The 10148-nt window shown below is 39.2% G+C and overlaps 1 non-coding gene across 1 annotated transcript; it reads right to left on the bottom strand.

The window, feature by feature from the left end:
• Positions 1 to 284: 284 nt before the first annotated feature.
• LOC148544280 (small nucleolar RNA R71) lies at positions 285 to 388 on the bottom strand. The gene has a single exon (XR_015900488.1). It is a non-coding gene; the product is annotated as a small nucleolar RNA R71 (small nucleolar RNA).
• Positions 389 to 10148: the final 9760 nt, after the last annotated feature.

Below are 10148 nucleotides of genomic sequence, written 5' to 3'. Positions count from 1 at the left end.
TTGAGCTCAAACCACAGCTAATATCACTTGTGGAGAATCATTGTTCATTTGGTGGGAGTGCTAATGAAGACCCAAACCAACATCTCACAAAATTCCTGAGAATTTGTGACACTGTGAAGTCTAATGGAGTCCAGGAAGATGCCTATAAACTGCTTTTGTTCCCATTTTCACTTAGGGACAAGGCAGCTAAGTGGCTGGAATCATTCCCAAGGGGGAGCCTAACAACATGGGACGAGGTGGAAAGCAAGTTTCTGGCACGTTTCTACCCCCCACAAAAGGTCAATAGGCTTCGATCTGAGGTTCAGACTTTTAGACAACAAGATGGTGAAACTCTCTACGAGGCATGGGAGAGATTCAAGGATTTGACAAGGAAATGCCCACCAGACATGTTCCATGACTGGGTGCAATTGCATATTTTCTATGATGGACTTTCTTATGAATCAAGGAAGGCTGTAGATCATTCATCAGGAGGTTCATTGAACAGGAAAAAGACTGTGGAAGAAGCCATTGAAGTGATTGAGACAGTGGCTGAGAATGAGTACTACTATGCTTCAGAGAGACACAACACTAAGGGAGTCATGGAGCTGAACCATGTTGATACAATTTTAGCCCAAAACAAGGTGTTTGCCAAGCAACTAGCAGAGCTCACCAGGAAATTAGAAACAAAGCAAGTGGCTGCAATACACACACAAGATCAAGAGGAAGTAAGCACTGAAGGAGGTGATTGGGAAGAGGCCAACTATGTGGGAAACCAACAAAGGCAATCATATGATCCACATTCCAACACTTACAACCCAGGATGGAAAAACCACCCAAACTTTGGGTGGGGAAACCAGCAAAACCAACATAACAAGTCCACATACCAAAACTCCAACCAAAGATCATACCAAGCCACACAAAACACTTACTCCCAACCATCATATCATGGTCAAAATAATCAACCTACCCAACCTAATCCGAACCAACAATTTCAAGATCAATTAAACAGGATAGAAGGAATGCTGGCAAACATGGGTCAGGACATAAGTGAGTTGAAAAGCTTTAGGGATGATGTGAGATCTACCTTAAGGAACCATGGTGAAAAACTCAAGAGGATGGAGTCTCAAGTGGGAGAGCTATCTCAACAGGCCCCCAAGTCAACTGCAGTGTTCCCTAGTGACACAGAAAAGAATCCTAAAGGGGAACAAAAGGGAGTGAGATGGGAAGAATGCAAGGCCATCACCATATTGAAGGAAGTCTCAGAAGAAGAAGGAATCAGACCCTCAGAACAGGAGCCAGAAATCTTGAAGGAAGGTGTGGAAGAAGCTAAGCAGGAAAGTGAAACTGAGCAAGCCAAGGAACTGCAAAAAGGCACGATGGAAACATACCAACCAAAAGCACCATTTCCTCAGAGGTTAGGAGGAGGTGAAAAAGGGAAAACCTATTCAAGGTTTTTAGAGACATTTAAGTCTCTCCATATCAATATTCCCTTTCTTGAGATTCTCCAGCAAATGCCTACACATATCAAGTATTTAAAGGAATTGTTGAGCAAGAAAAGAGTTTTGAAGGGAGGACAAACGGTAACAATGAACAAAGAATGCAGTGCCCTCATCAAGAAGGACACAGTCTCTAAGAAAACAGACCCAGGAAGTTTTCATATCCCCTGCATCATAGGGGAAACAAAAATTGACAGAGGATTCTGTGATCTAGGAGCTAGCATAAATGTGATGCCTCTAACTCTTATGAAGAGGCTACAACTGAATGAGGTGAGATCCACTGATGTAATCATACAACTGGCTGACAAAACTCAGAAGCAAGCTGAAGGGGTAGTTGAGAATGTGCTGGTGAAAGTGGGAGATTATTACTTCCCCACAGACTTTGTCATTTTGGACATGGAGGAAAGCTACTTACACCATATCATTCTGGGCAGGCCATTCCTAGCCACTACTAGAGCGCTCATAGATGTAGAACAAGGAGAGCTAATTTTGAGAATACATGATGAACAGCTCATTTTCAATGTTTTCAAACCTGCATCTGAGCCTGAACCAGAACCTAAAATGCCTAAGGATGATAGTAGCCATCTGTGTTTGGAGGAAAGCAATCCAGCGGCTGAAACTCTGAAACAGTCCTTAGAAGGCAAACAAGAATTGCAAGAGTTAAAGCCACAAGAATCAATAGAAACAGATCAGAAGGATCCTCCTGGCATAAGGGTCAATGAAGAAATCCTCAAGAGAAAGGGAAGAATTGTAAAGAATTTGCCAAGAGGGTGGAGAAACAAGAAAATTCCCACTGAAGGTTTCTCTCCGGGAGATAAAGTGATATCAAGTCATTATCTGCCAATCCCACCTGGCCTCAAAACCATTCCTTCCCAGCTCCCTCAAGTGTTCACAATCAGGAAAGTTCTTTCTATGGAACATTTGGAAATCATGAAGGAATCAAATGGGGACGTTTTCATAGTAAGAGGAGAGGACATCAAGCACTACAATCCACCCTAACAAGGGGCAACCGTCAAGCTAATGACGTTAAAGAAGCGCTTGTTGGGAGGCAACCCAACCTGAGGTAATACCCCTTTGCTGTTTCTTTTATTTGTTTCAATAAAAAGGGTGAAGTAGTTTCTGTGCATTGCAAAGAATTAAGTTTGGTGTTTCACACCAAACAATGAATTCGTGGATCAATAATTCAAAGGGGAATGTGTGACTCTAAGTTTGGTGTTCCACCATAAAGATCAACTGAACACAACAACCTTTGAATTATATGAAAGGAACAACCATTCTAAGCAATCACAGGAGTGCTTAAAATCCTTAGCAGCAACTTCATTCCAAGGAGAACTCAAGGATTCAAAGAACAGAGAAGTAAGTAGGAGACTAAGTTTGGTGTTCACACACCAACTTAAGACTCAGACACTTGCCCATACATAGTTGAGCTAACCACTCAAGTGCTTGAGAAGCAAGCAACTTCATCACTCTTTGCAGGAAAGGAAACAAGGATCTTAGAAAGAACATGAAGCAACAACTAGGAGAAGAAGGAGAAATCAAATTGTTTCCTGACAACAAAGAGAAAACAAGAAATTTCACAAGGTGGTGTTGTTCCTTGACAATTCTTTAAAAAGGGCAAACAAAAGCATGCTTGTTCTGGTTTAAACTGTAATTGTTGAATCTTTCTGGAATGTGAAGTTACTAGTATGTTTGTCTGTTTATTGCTTTGAATAAAGTGAATGCCTAGATGTTTGGATATAACTTCACCTTCTTAAACAAATGCTTGACATGCTTGTTCTGTTTCCAAAAATAAAAGAAAAGTTTGAACAAAAGTAACTTGGCTCAATTAGTGACAAATCAAGTAGAATTAAGTGGTGGTATGCATGCTTGATTGTTTAGTCAGATCACTGGAAATAGAGTGTAGAATTATCATTTTTTGTGTAGAAATTGAAAACTGTCTATGGATCTTGATGAATAAATGTCTTTGGCCATGAAAAAGAAAGAAAAAGAAGAAGAAAAAGCCACTGAAAAAGGGCAACCAAAAAGCAAAAAAAAAATTGAGAAAATAAGCTAGGCACCAATGGTTTGAACTTCTGAGACAAATGCCTGTGGTGTCTATGTATTAAGGATATGCTTGGATGAATAGGTTCTGAGGAGTGTTTCAACACTTGGTAACTTGGGTTAACTAACCCGGGATTATCAACCAAAAGTCCATTATCAAGAGCAACCTAAATACAAAACATTTAGTCACACAAAGAGGTGCTGGGCACCAATGTCTCAAGAAGAAATGTGAACTAAAATGCCTGGAGTGGATATGTGTAGTGCACTGATAAGAAAAAGAAAATGCCAAAGGCTTGTGCAACACATGACACTAAGCAAACAAGGAGCAAAGGAGCTCTAAGAAAAAGAAAAGAAAAATAAAGAAGAGAAAAGTGCCAAGGACATAAGAATAACAAGAGGCCATAGCAGTGTTTGATGGATGCAATGAAAAAGTGATAATCTTACCTAATGAGAATGAAAAAGTGATACTGCAACTTTCTGCATAAAACCCTTCTGATGAACTTCAAATGCTTGCTAATATAGCCAATGTAATTGCTTTCTGTTTCATACTTTCTTCTCAAATAACTCAGGACTTGCTTAGGGACAAGCAAGTATTAAGTTTGGTGTTGTGATGCCAAGGCATCTTAGGCTAGTTTCACTAGCATTTTTCTGTTAGTTTTAGTTGTTTTATGCATTTTCTTGAGCTTAAAGTAACCAAGAATGGTTAAATGAATAACAAAGCAATGAACCATCCAAACAGTATGATTTTGATGCAAATTCCATGAGTTTTTAGTTATATTACTTGAATGCTATGAATGGAAGATTTCTCATGAAATTTTGCAAGACTTTGATGCAATTGTTTGGATGATTTCAGGGAAGAAGAGGCTAGGCAAGGAAGCAACAAAATCAATAAAGGAAGCTTGAATATCACATGTGGAGTTTAAGTTCCAGTTTAAGCCTAAACTGGAGCTTAAACGCCAGAATCATGAAGGCTAAGAAATGCTGGAACTGAGGTTTAACCTCCAGTTTAACCTTAAACTGGAGGTTAAACGCCAGAATGAGAATTTCACCAAGGGAGCATTTCCACGTTTAACCTCCAGTTTAACCTTAAACTGGAGGTTAAACGCCAGAATCAAAGTCTCACCAAAGAAGCATTTCCACGTTTAACCTCCAGTTTAACCTTAAACTGGAGGTTAAACGCCAGAAGTAAGCAAGGCACCAGGAGCATTTCCACGTTTAAGCTCCAGTTTAACCTTAAACTGGAGCTTAAACGTGTTCGACTATTTCTCCCCTCCAGAGTTGCTTTCTTCATTTCCACGTTTAAGCTTCAGTTTAACCTTAAACTGAAGCTTAAACGTGTTCGACTATCTTCCTCCTCCAGGGTTGTTTTCTTCATTTCCACGTTTAAGCTTCAGTTTAACCTTAAACTGAAGCTTAAACGTGTTCGACCCAATTGCTCCTCCAGGGTTGCTTTCTTCATTTCCACGTTTAAGCTTCAGTTCAACCTTGAACTGAAGCTTAAACGTGTTCGACATTTCACACTCCTGGGTTGCTTTCTTCCATTTCCACGTTTAAGTTTCAGTTTAACCTTAAACTGAAACTTAAACTTCAACTTAAACGCCACTTTTTGAAAGAGGTTTCTGGGCCAAATATATTGAAGTTTAAGTTAGCATTTGAGCACAAACATTAACTTAAACATATTATGGTATGAAACCCAATTGAATATCATGGTTTATGGGATTGGGCCTGAAGAATTGATGAGTCTGGAATTTCAATTTGTTGAGTCATGTGTCATTACTTGATTATCACTAAGTTGGCTCAATGAATGTTACAGAATGTGGATCAGCAGCCTCATCAAGATTATGGATCATAAACCCAAAGCAAAAGGAAAGCAGGGAGAGGCCTCAAAGCCCAAGAAACACAACAGAAGCTCAATATAGAAAGTGTATAAATAGGATAGAATTTAAGTTAGTAAAGGATTTTTACCCTTTTCATATTTTGCTAGTTTTCATACCTTTGTAATTGAATTCAGAGCTATGACTCACTAAACCCCTTTCATTGGGTTAGGGAGCTCTATTGTAATTCAATGAATCAATAATAGTTTTATCTTCTTCTTCAATCTTTTCTCTTGAATTTTGTTAGAAAGCTTCTCGATCTAATTCCATTGGGTAGTTGTCTTGGGAAAGAAACTACCCATAATTGGAATCCTTCGGAACCTTGGGAAAGGAATGGAGGATTCATGCTAGAGAAGCTTTCTCACAGTGAATTGGATTGGGGTTTGGATGGATATTGTGACATGTAATCCTACCAAATTGTGGTTCATGAAACTGTGTGGTATAATCAGTGATCGAGCATCATCTCTTCTTATGAACATTTAAACCAAGGGATTGGGAATTTGTTCGTTTTTAGAGAGAATTGGTGAGCCAAGGGATTGGGATCCAATCATATAAGATTGCCAAGCAAAATTCAATGAATGCATTGGTTGAGGAAGGAATAAAAATGTTTTGATTCGGAGATCTCAATATCTCCTAACACCCAATGAATTCCCCATTTCTAATTTCCACTTTCTCTTTACATTCTGCAACTCAATTCATGCAATCACCCCCATTCCCTTTTAATTTCAGCAATTTAGCTTCTGCTCTTTAATTCATGCAATTTAAGATTCCGCCATTTCAATTTCTTGTCATTTACGTTTCCCGCCAATTTTACATTCCGCAATTCTCATCTAAATTTTGATTCCGCTCAACTAGAACACACTTCTAATCCGAATTGCTCACTCAACCAATCCTTGTGGGATTCGACCTCACTCTATTGTGAGTTTTTACTTGACGATAACCGGTGCACTTGCCGGAAGGAATTTTGCCGATCGTGCAATTTCCTAAATCGTGGCATAACAAGTTTATGCGCATCAAATTCCCAAGAACTATCCCCTTTCTGGCGTTCAACGCCCCAAGGAGATTCAAGCCAGCGTTGAACGCCCAGTCACCCCCTTGGGGTTTTCAACACCCACCACCACCAAAAAACATAAGGCAGCGTGGATCAACCCCCTAATGGGCATTCAATGCCCATTCCTCAAGTTGGATGCCAAGCTCAGCCCAAGTACTCAACCAAAGTGGGCCCAAGAGTGGACTTTTGCACCTTTAGTCTAGTCTATCATACTTTTGTACTTCTTAGTTATTAGGTTATGATATATAGAACAAAGATCACAATTGTTAGAAACTTTTACTTTTACTTTTGATCTTTTCCCTTTGGCACGTTTTACTATTATTTTCTGTAAGTTATGAGCAACTAAACTTCCTAAGTTAGGGTTAGGAGCTCTGTTGATTCTCATGGATTAATAATATTACTATTTCTATTCTAATACACGTTTGATTCTATTCTCTTGTGCATTTTTAGTCTTCATCTCATGAATTGAGGGTGAACCGTGACATTCATCCTTGTTCTACATGGGTTCCGTGTGAGTCCTGACCCGGATAGCATTGAACCACAGCTAGAGAGTGCACTGCAGATTCTAAGAGCGTACCTGGGTGACTTTGGATAAGTGATATAAAATCTCGTTGACCGTGGGTTACTGAGGTCTTTGTGGCATTAAGGCTAGAGTCAGAGAAGCAGCATTCACTGATCCGGAAGATCCGACCTTGTCTGTGGCATTTTGAGTAGGATCGTGAAGGGGAGTGGATTGCTTAGGTCTTCACTTTCGACCATAGTGGGAAGCCATGAGTTAACTTGAGGAGAGGACATGAGTTGCTCGGATATGGTGGACTGCTATGGTTTAGAAGAGATTAACTTGATGAGTAGACATGAGTTAATCACGTACGGTTGCCATTGAAGGAACCATTCGTTACTGAAGTAGACAGTAAGAAAAGTTAATCCAGAAAGAATACGCATCTCCGAAGCCTTAATTGAATCCTTATCACTGTTTTTACACCAAACTAGTATTTCGTTCTTTATTATTTTATTTATGCTTTCAAACAAACAACAATATTTTCTAATCGCCTGACTAAGATCTACAAGATAGCCATTGCTTGCTCAATCCGACAATCTCCGTGGGATTTGACCCTCACTCACGTGAGGTATTATTTGGACGATTCGGTGCACTTGCCGGTTCATCTGTGCAAAACTTGCAGAGTTTAATTTTGCACACCACTAGTCTATAAGATTAAGAACGAAAACAATCCTTAGAATTGAATCAAACATAAATTAAAATAGAAGAATAATAGTTCTAATCCATAGAAATAAACAGAGCTCCTAACTTTAACCAAGAGAGGTTTAGTTTCTCAAACTTACAGAGAAAACACAATTCTGTCTAATGATGCTTGATGCCAGCTCCTAGTGTAAGAATCGCGAATTAATTAACCAATTAATTAACGTAAAATAATAATAATTTAATTGTCCAGAACAGGTTCAAAATTTTAGAATATTAATTAGAAAATATAAATATAATTTTTGGACTCAGTAGATTTTTCTGAGTTGGAAAATGTAATTTTCTTCAGAAAATTGTGTAAAAACGCGTACCGGTAAATTAACCAGTAGTACCGGCTTAAGTCTGTCTGGTACTGTGCGAGAGTAATAAAAAACAGTAGAAAACCTTAGAGAGATATTTAGAATTGAAAACCGGGCACTAATTTTAAAGGTTTGGCCCAAAGTTGGGCCAAACGGGCAAAAAACGCTAACGGTGGCCAAACCCAACATATAAATACCCTCATTAATAGCCATTCAGCCATTTCTCACCTCATAACACAAACATAGCAGCTACATGGAGAGGAGAAGGGGAAGAGAGAAAATACCATTCACATACAACTTCCGGTGGCCATAACTCGAGCTACGGTGCTCCGATTTACGTGCTATCAGCGGCTATGCGAAGCTCTTGCCGAGCCCATTAGTGTTTTAATTGTTTAGATGCACCATTAGTGAGTAATTGTTGGGTTCACCTCCAATTTCTGTGGATAAGGTAAGCTCACTCTTATCCCTTGTGAAATTGAATATTTATGAACCCTAGGTGTTGATCTATGGTTAATTATGTATGTCTAGCTTGGAATATTGATTGTTGATGCTTGTTAGAGTTGATTGATGGATTTTTGGTGAATTATTGATGGTTGAAAGCTTGTTGGGTACAAATTTTGATGTATAGCACATATTGAGAATCGGCCAAGGTATGGTTTCGGTTTTCTCTATGTAATATATAATATTTCTGGACACTTAGACTAGTGACCCATAGGATAGGTTTGGATTATATTAGTTGTTTACTTGTTGAATGATGATGTATGATGATGTGATGATTTTGGCTATTTTAAGAATTGTGGTGTGGATGTTGATAAAATAATGTTAAAGCTTGAGATTGGGATTGAATGAGGTTAATAATGATGAATTGTGGTGATATAATGATGATGGATGATTGTGTTGGTTGAGAAAAGGGTTTTAGTGTGATATATTTGATAATTGAGGTTGAGGATTATGTAATGTGAGTGGAAATTTGTATGAATGGTGAATTTGTCGTGCAAAGGGGTAAGCTATGGGGTAAATTGGAGTTTGCTATGGTTTTGATGTGATTTTATTTATGAATTTTAAGAATTTGAGAAAGTAGTGAACTTTGGTAAAAATGGATTTTTGTGAACTTTAACAGATCTTAACTTGATCCTCAAAGCGTAAAATTGAATGAAACTTATTTTAAATTAAAGATGGCTTTGAGAGCTTTAAATTGATATCAAGTTTGTAGAAAATGAATTTTTGTAAGGGAAGTTATGATCATTCAAAGTTTGGCATCAAAATCCGAATTCTGTGATGTTGCAGAATTTTATGATTTCTGGTTTGTGTGCGCACGCACAGCCTTGTGCGAACGCACATTCTGTGTTTTTGAAAGTGTGTGCACGCACACACAGGGGAAGGCTTGCTGTTGAGAGTGCTAGCACGCCCTGTGTGCACACACAACCAACGAAATTTTGCAAGCCGTGCGCACGCACACGTTGGAAGGTGCACTCTGTTGAGGGCATTCGCACGCCTTGTGTGGATGAACAGAGTTAAAATTTTTTACTCCCTGTGCATACGCACACCTCTATGCGTACGCACACATTTGACAATCCTCTTGGGCGTGCGTACGCACACCCTTGTGCATACGCACACTGCCCTGTTTTTCAATAAAAATCTTATTTTTAACCATTTCACCTTCCTGGCAAGGTTGTAAACTTCCGTGACACTTATCTAAGATCCTTTAGCTTGTTTTTAGGTGTCAACACATGGAGAATGCTTTAGGTAAGTTTAATTAGATATGTTTCTTGTAAAAAGTTCAGAAAACGAAGACTTAGGTTTTTGGAGTATGGAGGACGGTTTTGGTTGAGTGAGGAGGCGGAGTATTGTGTTGATGATCACTGACTATGAATTGTGGAAATTTTGAATTGATGGTGGTTGAGACGAGTCTGGGACTCAGAATGGAATGATGGATCCATGATATATTGAAAAATGATTTTTGAAAACCACTGAATCACTATTTTATACTGAGATTGTTGAGACACTATGTGCCTGGCAGGGACGGTTTGGTTGGATCCCTCCTGTCGAGGTAGCGGCGGCGGCGTAAGGGCGGTGGTTCGTCCCGCTTGCGTTGAGATGTGAGGTCCGTGGCAAGAGTATCCCGCTCGCATCCCTTCGGATCACAAGAGT

Source organism: Arachis ipaensis, chromosome B9 (assembly GCF_059453495.1).
Source record: "Arachis ipaensis isolate K30076 ecotype BB chromosome B9, ASM5945349v1, whole genome shotgun sequence".
Lineage (NCBI taxonomy): Eukaryota > Viridiplantae > Streptophyta > Magnoliopsida > Fabales > Fabaceae > Arachis > Arachis ipaensis.
Note: the sequence above shows the minus strand (reverse complement) of the source record. Positions and strands in the feature narration are given on the sequence as shown.